The sequence below is a fragment of the Lepidochelys kempii genome, chromosome 2 (assembly GCF_965140265.1).
Source record: "Lepidochelys kempii isolate rLepKem1 chromosome 2, rLepKem1.hap2, whole genome shotgun sequence".
Classification (NCBI taxonomy): Eukaryota; Metazoa; Chordata; order Testudines; family Cheloniidae; genus Lepidochelys; species Lepidochelys kempii.
In genome coordinates, this window is record NC_133257.1 from 206,246,062 (window position 1) to 206,261,091 (window position 15,030).

Here is a 15,030-nt window from a genome sequence, read left to right on the forward strand (position 1 = left end):
TGTTGGTTCCGCAGTGTATCCAGATTTACCCTGCAACACTACACAAATAAAAACATACTGCAGCTTAAGGCCAAATTTTAAACTAGTCCTTTGAAACATCTATTTAAAAGGTAAAGAATAGCTATTGCATTGCTAAAAGCTGAAGACACAATTACAACAAACATAAATATATCTTTAAGGGACAGAGAAAAAAATGTTGGATGCAGTTGCAATCAGTCTTAATTCATTCTTTATTGCTGTTCTGGTTCTGTGTTATTTGAGCTCGTTTAACTGTTAAAAGCGTTTCGAATGTTCACATGGTCTGCATTAGGTTACTGAATAAAAGTAAGTACAATCCACCAAATGTAACTTTCTGAAATGCAAACCACATGAATTTGATTTCTTTGTGGTATAACTTTAATTGGGTTCAGAGGTCTTTCAGACTTACCTATCTATCTGCTCTCTGATGGCCCGATCTGATAAAGCTAATACAAAGAATCTGAGAGCACGATCTGAACTGCTTGCTCTCAGTTACAGTACATGGCTTTCCACTGTATGGTGACAGCACTTTAATCTGGTCCCTTTTGAGATTACAAAATCAGACCCTTTTAGGGCTACAGCCCCCATCAAACTAGAAGTAGCCGGGTGTTCCATCTAGTAATAAAAGACTTTGCTCATGTGCAATCCTGCAGTCTCAGTTTGTGTGTATGGTGTGCATACTCAGTGTTTTAGATGATCAAATATCATGCAACAAGTATCAGTCACACATTGGCATGTTCTCTGTTGTAATATTCTCATACAGAACTGACTGGAGACAAAAGTTGCAGCCAAACTTGAAATCTGCAATGACAGATTGGCATTCTGGATTACAACTATTTTGGGGTTTCTGCTCTTTAGCCAATACAGCGAATTGTCTTAGGGGTGCTGACTCATTATTTGCTCACCCTTTCTCCTCTGTTGTAGTTTCTTATCCCCCATTCCTTTCTGGGGTAAAACGGTAGTATTTCTGCTCATGTCCTGGGTCTGTATCCCTACTACTAAAAAGTAAAGCATATTGAAGAAGGAATTTGCATACTTCTCTGCTACACTGTGACCCAGTTATGATGAAGAGCTACATCTGCATGTGAGAACACCTCTGCTACAATTCTGAGCAGAGTGGCTCATGAGAAGCACTGGCTGGGCTGTATGTGGTTACAGGGTGTTCTTTGGCTATCTTTTTCACAGAGTTTCCTGGTGGTTTGAAAAATCATTTGAATGGTAAAAGAACTGCAAGTGCTTTAGACTAAGGCTGCTAGCTTTCTGACTTTTGGAATGGAGAATACTTATTTTTAAAGAGCAGTATGAGAAAATATTGAAGTTGCTCACAGTTATTTTGGGACTCCTCCATTGTAGAAAGAAAAACTCAGTGGAGATATCAATAAATAATTAGTTTAATATCTGATACTGAAAACTATTGATCACCTTAAAACCACAATTTGGAACTGTCTAGAAATAAAGGGCTCATCAAAATTTGAATAGTACATGGTTTATAAAGGCTCATAGATATTAAAGAGAGCTATTTATTTCTTAGAAGTTTTGGACTTTATCTTGCAGTCCTCACTTAGGCAAAAGTTCCTGCTGCAGTTAACGGAAGTTTTGTCCAAGTAAGCAGATGCATGATGAGTAATGGTGGGAAAAATATATTACAGAAAGTCATCTAGTTCAGTAAAAGGAATTTTTACATCTGAGAAAACTGTTTGCTTTTCAAAATAAAAGTTCTAAACTTTTTCAAAAGTTCTACATCTTTCATCATGAAACCCGCAAGCAGTGTCCACGGTGTCCTGGGGCTCTCTTATCAAACATTCCTTACTTGTAGTGAGTTTCTCCAGAGTAATCTCCTCCTGTGTGCACACGCACATACACACATGCACACACCCCCTTCTACCATTGCACAGCTCTACCATTACACTCACAAGGCTTACAAATAAACATTCTTGGCAGCCTTGTTTTTGGCATTCTGTCCACTACAGAGCCATGTAACAGAGAAGCCTGTAAACATAGCAGGAGTATCTGTGCTTTCCTGATCATATGCAATCATATGCAAGCAGAACATGGCAGGGGCAGGAAAGATACTAATACAACAGTGACAGGTATTATGCAGTATCTATTGTCATTGCAGTAAAGGCCTGTTGGCTTTGTGTTATTTATGCTGTCTTTGAGGACTGAAAACACACCTCCCCAATATAGTCACAGGGAATGGTGAACTGACTAAAACACATTTTCACCCATTATTCAAACTGAATCTGAAATGAACATTTTTGAGGTTTGAAAACATTGTTAGCTTTTTCCTTGTCTTTTTTCCACTTAATTTTTGGTTCTCTCTGCATTTCTGGTGGGGATTGATATGTTTATGTATTATTTGCATTACAGGAAGTATCTGGGGGCCTAAAACAAAGATGTACAAGGAAATAGCAAATTAAAGACAGTCCCTGCCATAGAAAACTCACTGTTTAGGAGACTGGAAGCACAAGAATTAAAAATGAAAACCTATTATTGTGGGTTTTCAAACTCACGTAGTACCCACGTAGTTTAAAAACATCTTCAGTATGCATCCAAACGTTTCCATTGAACTCACTGGGTTCCCACTGATATCAAGTTTGTTGTATCAAGCCCTATGAGAACTTCCAAAGTTTAAGTTTACTCCTCACTACTAGTCACTTAAAAATTATAAAGCTAAAATGAAATTAAAATGTTCTTATGGTCTTCAAGTTTCTGTTTGGCGAGAGATGATCAGTACCAGAAGCGTGTGAGATCTCATCTCTCTATGCTTCCTCTAAATTTTGGAACTGAGGAAAACCAGCAGCCACAGACCCCATGGCTTTGACGGATGAGAGAACTCTATCTGACCTCTGAAAAAATGTTGTCTATTACCCAAGCTATATTGAACAGGTGAAAAATTCTCTAACAACTGTTCTGTGAGGTGCTCCTTAATCTACCCAATGGGGTTAAAAGAACAGGAGTACTTGTGGCACCTTAGAGACTAACAACTTTATTTGAGCATAAGCTTTTGTGAGCTACAGCTCACTTCATCGGATGCATGCAGTGGAAAATACAGTGGGGAGATTTTATATACACAGAGAACATGAAACAATGGGTGTTACCATACACACTGTAACGAGAGTGATCAGGTAAGGTGAGCCACAAGTACTCCTTTTCTTTTTGCGGATACAGACTAACATAGCTGCTACTCTGAAACCAATGGGGTGAGTTAGCCCCAGTTAGCTTGGCCTTCAGAAAGCGAGCCCAGACTGGTAACCGACACCAACTTTCTCATGGCCACTGGGCTGAACCTTGTTTACTACATTTTAACTCAGTGTTGAACAAATCCTTTGAGTCATAAGTTCCATATCTGAACAATGGAACTATGAAAGAGCCCAGGGGAAAGCTGGCAACAAGCATGGATTTTCATCTCTGTCATGGAGCCCAGAATTCATACCTCATAATCCCTCGTAGCATCACTTCAGCATATATTGCGACACAGACAAGAGAACTCACTAACATTACTTTCCACCAATAGTGGGTTTTGCAATTGCCCAGCATGCAGTGTGCTGCTTTACTTCTTCGCAGCAGAAATGTTATCCTGCTTCTGATACCAATATCCCCAACAGATAGCAATTAAGAACTCAGGGATATTCTAACTCTCTTTTTCAGATGGACCTGGAACCCATGGTTGAAAGGGAAGAAGAAAATAAAATGTGCTACAAGGAAATTTTAAGAAATCAAGAAGAGATCAAAAGTTTTCCACAATAGGTTCTTTAGACTCAGTAGTGTATGACCTAGCTCTCATTTTAATTACCTCTAAACCACATATGTTCAGTCCAGACTGAATTTAAAACCCCGTACCATGTAACCTCAGGCCAACAAACAAACTATGAAACGAGCCCAAATCAAGAATATTAAATGAGATTCTATAGGAAATTGGCTCAATTTTGACCACATTCTTTATGCATTTAAATCTATGATTCATTTCTTAAAATTTTAGATAAATATTTTAAATATAATGGCTTGTTTAATTTAACAAAAAACATTTTAAACCCCTAAAGAATCTTGCTATCTTTGACCCATTCATCTGATGCTCATTAACACCTCCCAAAACAATGCACTGAGTGATTCACGATAATAATCTTTGGAAGAAGTTCAACATATCCAAAGAGGAAACTCTTTCAGGGACACTAAGCCCGCAGTTCATATCTCCACTATACAAAATGGGGAATTTAGAATATAGGCCGGACCCAGTGCATGCAGGTGCTGTGCAAGGTTCCGATTCACAGCTCTGCCGATATACCTCCATATTACCATAACATTCAAATCTCTAACCTCTCTTCAACTGAGACTGCCAATCATTATAAGCCATGCCAAAACTGGAGGTGTTTTTGTGCTGTGATCAAATATGCCCTAGGTACATGACTGAGAACATCAAGCTCCCCTCCATTAGCAAACTTAACCAGAATCTAAATTAGTGTCATGCTACGGTTTTAATATAAACCACTTTTAGAAACTGCACTTGATTACACTTTGCATTTGTTAGAAACAAAAAAAAAAAAAACACAGTAAATTTCCAACTTTGTAATGTTTAAAACATTCTATAGATTGTCCAAGACCTATAACATCCACTGGAATTTATTTATCATAACAAAGAAAAACATTGTCCTTTAATATTAACCTGAGCCTGTTCCCTTATCAATACAACTTGCCATTTCCTTTCCTTATGGGAGTTATGTGTGCATGTCAAAGGGAGAATCCCATTGAGTTTAACATCAGCACTGAATGAAAAGGAAATAATGTCCATATATTATTCACCAAAAGCTCTATATCTTCAGTGTGCTTTGTTATTTCCCCAGGGCCGCAGCACTGTTATGACTTTCATTAACATGAGATTCTGTGCAGAAATGCATGTTTAATTGATTTCTGAATACTTTCAGACACTATATTGTACATTGCAATTGAACCAGTATATTGTATACTGTAATTGAACCAATTATATCTTGATGGAAGGTAAAAAAAAATCAATTCAGAATTACATAATTATTATAATTTAATGCATATTGCAAAAAATATTTGCTGACAAACAGTTTGATGGTGTTTGTGTCACTTTTGTGCTACCTTATTGCACATATTATAAATGAATAAATTTATTAGCCAGAAAGTTCACAGAAACAGGGACTTCCAAGTGAACTCTAAAGAATCTTCACAGAAAGAAAATGATGAATTCACAAACAAAAATAGTAACACCAGAAACCTGATTGCACACTCTGATGTCAAGGAAAGTGTGGCCATTGACTTCAGTGAGTGCAAGATCAGGTCCCCTAAAAACTATAGCATTCTCAATGAGCTGCTCACAACAATTTACAGAACAAGAATCATTCAATGAAATAATCTGGTTCAACAGTAACTCCAAATTCCAAATCATAAGCCGTTTGGGGAAATGTGAAAAAAGAAAAGTTGGCCACAGTTATCAAATAAACCATTTACTGTCAGCCCTAATAATTGCACAGACGTGAGAAACTCAAAGCAGGCTATAGAACCTTCAAGTATGGCACTGTTTGATGCTAACTCTATTATTTCTATCTAGTCAGAAAAAAACTGGAGCTGGAACGAGAGAAAGGGAAAATACAGAGTACAGGCAGGGAAGAGAGAAAAAAACAAAACCATGTACATAACTTTTTAGGAAAGTGAATTTGATTTCATATATTCATGTTCCTTAATTGCATTTTCCTGACATACAGCCTACGCCTCAGTTATTTTAAGGGAAAGAAGTGAGCTGGCTATTTTGAGCCCTCACATTTATATTATTGGCTATGTGGGATACTGCAGTTAAATAACCAGAGAAAGAAAAAGAAAATAACCTAAGATTCCCCAGGAAGCACACACAACTCTCCAATGGCTAACAGCCAAGTGGAAATCCACTTCTTAACTTAGTTGGAGAATTGTCTACTGAAAATATTTTGAAGCCCTGCTAAATATGTAAATAAAGTTGGTAACAGCACACAGATTTCTGACAGGCACCATCCCTCCATCCATCAAGAATGCACACATTTAAATTCACCATCAGGTTTTACCTAATAGCCAGTACTATATTAAGACAGTTTAAAATAATAACCATTCATGTGGAACTTTGACAAAAGTTTCCTGAAAACTTAGATACAATAAAGCTATTTGTTCTCTATCACCAATAGTTACTGCATTTTTAAAAAATACATTTATCTGATGTAATTATCTTTGATATCGAAGTAGTGCTTTGCAAAATGCATATTTAACTTATCCATAAATATCATATCAAACTTTTCTTAATATTGGGCCACACTATGTGATTGATTTTTAAGCAGAACACTTCATTGAAATTAACAGGGAGTTCTATTTATTCATGGATTCCAAGACTAGAAAGGATCATTGTGATCATCTAGTCTGACCACTTCTATAACACAAGCCAAAGAACTTCCCCCCAATTCCTAGAGCAGAGGGTAAAATATGACCCATAAATGTTCCTAGACCCACCTTTTCCTAGACCCTCTCTCTGAGCAATCATCACTGTTTTTCAATCACATACACGTAGAAAATAATCATTAAGGCTTTACTGAATGAAATGTACATCCTTTGCAAAATCCTTTAAGATCTTCTGATGAAAGAAGTAAGTATTATTCACTACATCAATACCTAATCAGATTCTTCTCTTGGAAAAACAGAGCAGTCTATAACTTTTTACTGAGTAGCGAGAAAGTAATCAGAGTTCTTCAGAATACATAAATCTCTTCTCTGCTTTGTACTCATTCATTTCTACTAGCAAGTCACCACCACCACACATTTGATCATTTCTTTGAAATTATATGGGGTGAGAAAGCATCTCAAGGCATGTTTTCTCTCCGGAACCTGCAAATTAATTCACTTTTGCTGCAGAATGTAGAGCAGACATATGCCAGCAGACAAAAAGAAAGGTCTATATTGTTTGATATAGAGTTTTACTGCAGATTAGGTACAAATCAAAAGGAGCTGACACTTGGATAAATCACATATTGGGATCACGCATTAGAGCATGTTAAGTGGAAGCCTGTGTGATAAAGAGCAGAGCTGTTCACTTCAGCTGTGCAAAAATCTAATGATTTTTCCTGGTCTAGGAAAAACGTGACCTGTTGTATCAAACCCACTGTGACTTCAAGATGCTTTTTCACCCAAAAGTGATTTTACATCTGTTTTAGTTCAAAGAAGGGTGTAAATCTATGACTATAAATTTTGAGGACACCTTTAGAAAAGATTTGTACAGTATACATATCTACTGAACGTATGTAAATGATACAGATTGTCAGAGTTAAGTAAATCTGTATTCCCTACATTATAGCTGTTACTGAGATGTGAGAATTGACCCAATTCTATGAGGTATCAATACTTTTTGTTGGACATGGTAACAGGTCCAGTACACTATAACAACATCACATTTTTGCTGATTAGCAGGACAAGTTTTCTAAAGAGGCAACCTAAGACTCTCTTCTCCGCAGAGAGATTGAGTCTAAGCCTAGGAATTCCAAAGAAGCCTGAAACAGAAAGCATCAATGTATAGAAAAAAGGAGGAAGAATAGCAGCTGAAAGTTGGGAAACTTACAGCATCACTATCACACACAAAAAAAGGACATAAAAACTCAAGGGATAAAAAATGTACAAAGGAGATTTCTGCTAAAATGGCAAGAGCTTCCTTCTAGTAAGAAAAAACAACAATAATAAAAAGCAGCGCCACAAATCCACACTACAGCTTAGGTGCCAAGTTTTTAAATGAGAAATTAATGATTCATTCCAAATTAGCAGAGGCATTTTCAATGAGAGAGAGTATTCATTAGTAAATTTAATCCACATTATTATACACACACACACACACTTACACTTCCGTACAGGGGTTAATTTCAAAAGTCAGATAAGAAGTGTACAGAGCTGTCTCCATTCCTGGTTGACAGGCTATTTATTATATAGCTACTGATCCTCCAATCAGTCCCCTGAAGGTCATCTTGATATACCTTATTGCCCAGAATCTCCCTGGGGACCTTATAGTAAGAAAACAGACATTGGGGAGGTAAGGGAGATATGGTTTGGGATGTGTGAGAGATGTTATTAACCCTATTGTACACTGGCTGAGCCACTGGTAGTGTTTCTTTTTCTTCCTGACTCAGCAGTGTCAGAAGGCTCTCAGAGGATTTAAGTCAGCAGCTCATGAACCTTCTCAGTGCAAACAACCAGGAGAAGTAGTAGTAGGAGAGGGAGGAGTTCTCAAGCATGTGTCGTTTAGGTGTTTATGCAGATCTTGACAAGCACCAACCAGCTATGGAGCAGAGGAGTGCAGGGGTGGATATGGCCTGAAAGAATATTTTGTCATGCTATATTTCACACACACCTATAATACCATACTTCCTTATTAGAATTATTGTATTGGGCACAACCTCTTTCTATGAATGCTTCATTTGTAATCATTTCACCTGAGTGTCATGGAGGCTTGTGGCTGCTGCTCATAGCGTTGTGATGGGATTCCAGCTCAAGCCGGCTCAATAACGGTGATACAAACTAATGACAGAAAAGGGGAGAGTCCTTATCTCATGCAACTCAGGGTAATTGGACCAAGACTGCAGCCGGGAAGGATGAGGCAGTCTCCCAAAGCTTGGAGGCATGGATGGGGACATAGATGGTCTCCTAACCTGTTGTGCCCCCCTATAAACCTATTAGACCCTTATATCCCTCTGCGTGGCCACTAACTCTCCATGCCCCGTATCATGGAGCTGTCCTCCCCCAGGAGAAAGAGGCAGGGAAGTAGGAGGAGCGGTGGGAAAGGGTGACATGGGTAGCCATGAGAGTGAGTGGAGATGTGGGGGACAGTGGAATGCATGGAGGGATCTTGGGGCAGATGTACTGGTGCTGTGTGGGAGGGATGCTGGGAGGCTTGAATAGCTCCCCTGCCTTTGGCGTCTGGGGTCTCAAGCACACAGAGGCACCCGCACCATGAGGAGATCTTGCTTTGTCAATGGCTCAGCATTGATATCTCAGTGAGCTATTCAAGGGCCAATGGTTCAAGGGACTGTGCAGCCTCAAGGCTCCCCAACAGGTTTTAGCTACGTCTTGGCCACCTCTCAGCTTGACTCTTGAAAACATCTCATCCCTCCCCTTCCTCCCTGCCTCTCATCTTGCCCTCTGCAACCCATAACCGCTGATAAAACAATTTTCCTTGCCAACTACTGATGATTTCGCTCCTTTTTTAAACCCCTTCATTAGGCTCCTCTCACCTTGCCACATTCTAGCTTCTCATCCTCACCTTCAGGGATCTGCTTCTCCCAATTCACATTCCAAAAACCCTCTTAGTTCCTTCTCCCACTCTCTCTGTTCACGCTCTTCCATTCTATCAGATATTGCTACAATTTCTTTCCCTGATGTTGTGCCAAACGGCCACTTTGTCTTCATGAAAAATGTCTGTCTTGAAATGTTCCTCTGATAATAGTGTATATTATATGAACCATGGTGTCTGTCACTTTTAGACTCTAAGCTCATTGCTATACAGGTCAGGTCTATGTTTAGTAAAGTGCTAAGCACACTATTGGTTCATAGTATATAATAACACCAAATCCTCTCTTTTTGTTCCATTTCAGCTACAGAGTTGTACCAGTGGTTCTGCTACAGACACAGTGAGTTCCAGTTATGTCTCCCACTCAGTTTCAAAAAAAGAAGCGTACATTTTCCAGGAAGGCTGTAGCCACCTATTAAGTGGACTGTTAACTACTATGGAAAAAGCTCTCTTACACTAGCCAAAGAAGTCCACAGATAAAGCACAGAGAATATCATGTTGCCAGTAACTTGCCTTACCATTATTTTCCCATTCCTCGGTTAAGAGACTGTTACAGAACGACATGAATTGCATGGATTGCATGAAATATAGTTACAATAAAATGACAAACTCAGCCCTTGTACATTCTAATACAAGTCTCATATCTGGAGTAGGGTGCTGATTCAGCTTATCTGCCTTTCCATAACTTTGATGAATGCTGGTCTTCTATCATTTTTCTCCCCTCGCTGGGTATGCCTTACTGTCTTGACACTGTGCAGCTAATCGCCAAACAATGTGCTATTAATCAAGCTTCACTGTGAAGTGTTCCTCGACGGATTTTCTTTAGCACAAGTTGTTACTAGTCACAGGATTCCTCCCGTGTTATTTTTTTCCCTTGGGTAAGGGCTGCCTAACCCCATAAGTACTAATTGGGATGTTTATACCTGCCTGCCAGCTTGTTGCACTAATAATACTGCTGTGTGTTCTCAACTGGGTATACGATGGGTAAGGTATTAGCCAATGCCCTGCATTTTTTTAAAAAGTTATTACTCTTCATGTTCCTCCCCTCTTCTGATTGATTTGGCTCGGTGCCTGTTCAGTAGTAGCATCTATTTAATATCTGAAACAACGTGTACATATTGTCTCAGTAAGCCTTTCTTAACTATCCTCCTCCTGTGATGTTTTCCCTACTTGTGTCAATATCTCATTTTATTTGCAAGCCTTCAGAGCCAGAGCATGGGGCAGAGGTGGGAGGGAGAGGAGAGGAGAGGAGAGGAAGGACAAACAACATCCAGTCAAGGATCCCAGCTGTTGTGAACACACCCACTTCTCACAAAACAAAATGTGCACGGGCACAGGTGGGTCCCAGCCTCTCGTGCTGGAGCAGTGCCCAAGTGCAGGGTCTGAAGGCAGACTTTCATTGCTGTTTGCTGTTTTTGTTGGAGTCTGGCCACTGAAAACATTTGCAGGTGGCTTGGCCATATTTTGACACTTAAATATCTGTGGTTGTGATAAAAATCAGAATATTGCTACAAGATGGTTCTCTGTAACCTTTGGGGCCTGCTCCTGCTCCCATTGAAGCCAAAGGAATTTTATTCAGTTGCTCTATGTAACCGTTCGTATTCATTTAGAGGCACATTCTCTGGGACAATTCATGTTTAAGGTAAGTACACGCTTTCATTTTGAGGGAAGGAAGGAGCAAACTTTCCTAAAATTTTACACACATATCGGCCCAAACTAAAGCCTGAGATCCAAACACATCTGACTGGGGTGTTCAAAACCTGCACCAGGATCTTGATCTTAATTTTTTTAAAGGCCCACCAAACTTTGGTCTGCTTGTAATTATGTTTCTAGTTATAGACCATCTCTGACTTTACCATCAGTTGCCTAATATTGAAACCACTGGCTGGTCTGTATTCCTCCAAGATAAGTCCAATCCTTACCATATTTAGAACTGATAAAATGAAGATAATGGAACTGACAAGATACGGTCTTTGAATAAATGCAGCAGGCCCCACAGGGAAAGTCTAAACAAAAAGAGACAAACCACAAGGGTGCTCAAGATTTTGGGAAATAGATGACATCCAAAATGCAGCAATTATCTCCTTGGACACACCAGGAAAAAACAAAACCACCTTCAATGAGGGGAGAATGGCGTATTTTGAAGGTTGTGTCACAGGCCTTATTCACACAGAGAACAAAAATGCTGACAAATGTCTCTCAATACAACATCTCTCAACACAGCCTTCAGCACTCACATATTAATCAATCACATGACAGAATGGTGGGTGGTGGGAATATGGTTGCCAGAGACCTGTTAGCTAGAGATTTCCTCTGGAACACCCCAGCGTGGGATGGTCTTTACCATCACACATTGCTGTATACAGGAGTGAGGGTAGCAGATGACCTGGCCAAAATGGGAAGATCAGAAACTCAGATTGGAATGACAACGGTTAAGGATACTGACGCCCTATCAGTATATTAGCTGAAATACAGAGCCATAAGATGAAAGATCCTCTGATTGATATCAAAGCATCTTGGAAAATAACATCTGATATCTTGAGACTGTGAATGAGGCACACTGCAGGAATGAAAATCTAGTAGAGATGGGACCAAGATATATCCATTCTATAAGACGTGTTGGGAGCAGGCTTTAACAGCTGCCCATGATTTTCAAGGTAGTTTTGTAAAGAAAATGAAGTTTTTTAGATTGGACACCTAGTATCAAACTAGGGCTGTCAATCAATTAAAAATATTATTCGCGACTAATCGCACCATTAATTGCACTGTTAAACAATAACAGAATACCATTTATTTAAATAATTTTGGATGTTTTCTACATTTTCAAATATATTGATTTCAATTACAACACAGTATACAGTGCTTATATTTATTTTTGATTACAAGTATTTGTACTGTAAAAAATAAAAAAGAAATAGTATTTTTCAGTTCACCTGACACAAGTACTGTAGTGCAATCTCTTTATCATGAAAGCTCAACCTACAAATGTAGAATTATGTTAAAAAAGCTGCATTCAAAAATAAAACTAAAATTTTAAAGCCTGCAAGTCTACTCAGTCCTACTTCTTGTTCAGCCAATTGCTCAGACAAACAAGTTTGTTTACATTTGCAGGAGATAATGCTTCCCGCTTCTTGTTTACAATGTCATCTGAAAGTGAGAACAGGCGTTCTCATGGCACTGTGACAGCCAGCGTCACAAGATATTTATGTACCAGATATGCTAAAGATTCATATGTCCCTTCATGCTTCAACCATCATTCCAGAGGACATGCATCCATGCTGGTGACGGGTTCTGCTCGATAACTATCCAAAGCAGTGTAGACCAATGCATGTTCATTTTCATCATCTGAGTCAGTTGCCACCAGCAGAAGGTTGATTTTCTTTTTTGGTGGTTCGGGTTCTCTAGTTTCCACATCAGAGTGTTGCTCTTTTTAGACATCTGAAAGCATGCTCCACACCTCTCAGATTTTGGAAGGCACTTCAGATTCTTAAATCTTGCTGTAGCTATCTCACATTGGTACCTTTTTTGCGTTTTGTGAAATCTGCAGTGAAAGTGTTCTTAAAATGAACATGTGCTGGGTCATCATCCGAGACTGCTATAACATGAAATATATGGCAGAATGCAGGTAAAACAGAGCAGGAGACATACAATTCTACCCCAAGGAGTTTAATCACAAATTTAATTAACACATTATTTTTTTAATGAATGTCATCAGCATGGAAGCACGTCCTCTGGAATGGTGGCCGAAGCATGAAGGGGCATACAAATGTTTAGCATATCTGGCATGTAAATACCTTGCGATGCCGGCTACAAAAGTGCCATGCAAATGCCTGTTCTCACTTTCTGGTGACATTGTAAATAAGAAGAGAGCAGCATTATTTCCTGTAATTGTAAACAAACTTGTTTGTCTTAGTGAACTAAAAGTAGGACTGAGTGGACTTGTAGGTTCTAAAAGTTTACAGTTTTGTTTTTGAGTGTAGTTATGTAACAAAAAAAAAAAATCCACAGCTCTAATCAAAACCTTACAAAGAACCCTGAATGGGCTGCAAAATTCATTCTCAAACTTCATGCCTGATATGATTATCACAAGACAAAACAACAAAGCAGCAGCAACAACTTGACAGAATTAAGATATCGGTCATCACATAAGGTCCCCCAATGCAGACATTAGCAACTGATCAGGAAACAGTTCCTTTTAGCCTACATTTCTCAAGCTGATCAAATGGAACCTGAATCCCAACTGTTGCAAACTCAAAACCTGATTGACAGGATCTTGCAAAACCACATGTAATTCTTGGTCATTGTACTTAAACAGTTGCTCGGAAGCCAAGTGCAGTCCTATATGAAACTGAATGGATGGAGTTGGAATTGAAACTGTCTTCCCCATGGTGTGGCGAGGGTGTGGGGACTCCTCTGAAGCAGATTGCCTAAGATTTCCACCACCACAGTCATGTTGGGGTAAGTGGATCTATGCTGTTTGAAGACCCTCTAGTCACATCCTGCCAGCCCACAAACTGCCTTATCTAATCCCATAGGCAGAATCACTCTGGAGCACTACTTTGCAGTACCAAAGAGCATGCTAAATCCTCTTGTGGGATTCCCCAAACCCTGCAGAATGAAACCTTTGGGGCCTTGTGTGCCAGGATTTCACCCTAAAATCTTACTTTTAAGAATCTGCAGGCCGATCGACAATTACGTGAACCACAATTTGGGGCGGTGACTGTCTTCATGTATGTGGACTGCGCCAAGCATATAACAGGCATTATCAAACTACAGAAGATAAACCACAATAATATCTCTCTAATGCTGTTTCATTCTCTGGAACCTCCAGTGGTTTAAATTTTTATAGCTGTTTATCGCTGTTTTTATATGTTACACGGGTACACAGGACCAAGTTTTCAGATTTGTATGTGCCAAACTGTGCACAGAATTGGCATATACAATGTTTATATGTTTACATATAGTTAATCTTTTAATCTTAAATTATGGTGACTTCATGTGTAATTAAAGTAAATTTTGTGGATGTATTGCATACGTTTTTGTGCATGCAGTTCTGAAAATTTAGGCACAGACAACACAAAGTTTTTGTAAACACAATAACTGTTCATGGTATACATATAGTCAGCAAAAGACCCTTACAAATACATGGGAATAAATATTGGTCTATCATTTAAATTAGGCACCATTTCAAAAAGGTCTTCAGTGCCAAAACTCCATTTACCTTAATATTTCCTAAATTGTCTTTGTACTTTGTCTCTTGGCAGTCCTCAGATAAATACAGCACTCAAAACAGAGAGGACCTGATCCTGCAAGGTATTGAGTACTCCTGCCATGTGCTGGGCATCCTCTTCTCCCAACTGAGTAAATGGAAACTAAGGGCACTCAGCACTTGGAAGGATGGTCCAGAAATACCACCTGTCTTCCTTCTTCCCAATAGAGTTTTAAGAACAGTTTTGAACTTGGAATTTAACAACATAGAACCAAAAAAATGGAGGGAAAAAAGCAGGAAGTCATCCAAATGCAACAATCTAGTATTACAGAACCAAATACATTGTCTTTAGAATAGTGGCATGAACTGTGGCTGTTTTTCCACATACTGTGCATCACATATTATAGGGGTCTCCCCTGAGTGGTGATGGGATCAACACATGTGTATGTATGCCCCTTAAGTATTCAGAGCACAACATATGGGCCAATGCCAC

At 39.0% G+C, this 15,030-nt stretch overlaps 1 protein-coding gene across 3 annotated transcripts in view; it reads right to left on the reverse strand.

Annotated features, from left to right (window-relative positions):
* The window catches only part of CREB5 (cAMP responsive element binding protein 5), a 355,572-nt gene that overhangs the window by 224,135 nt on the left and 116,407 nt on the right, over positions 1-15,030 (reverse strand). The window lies entirely within an intron of this gene.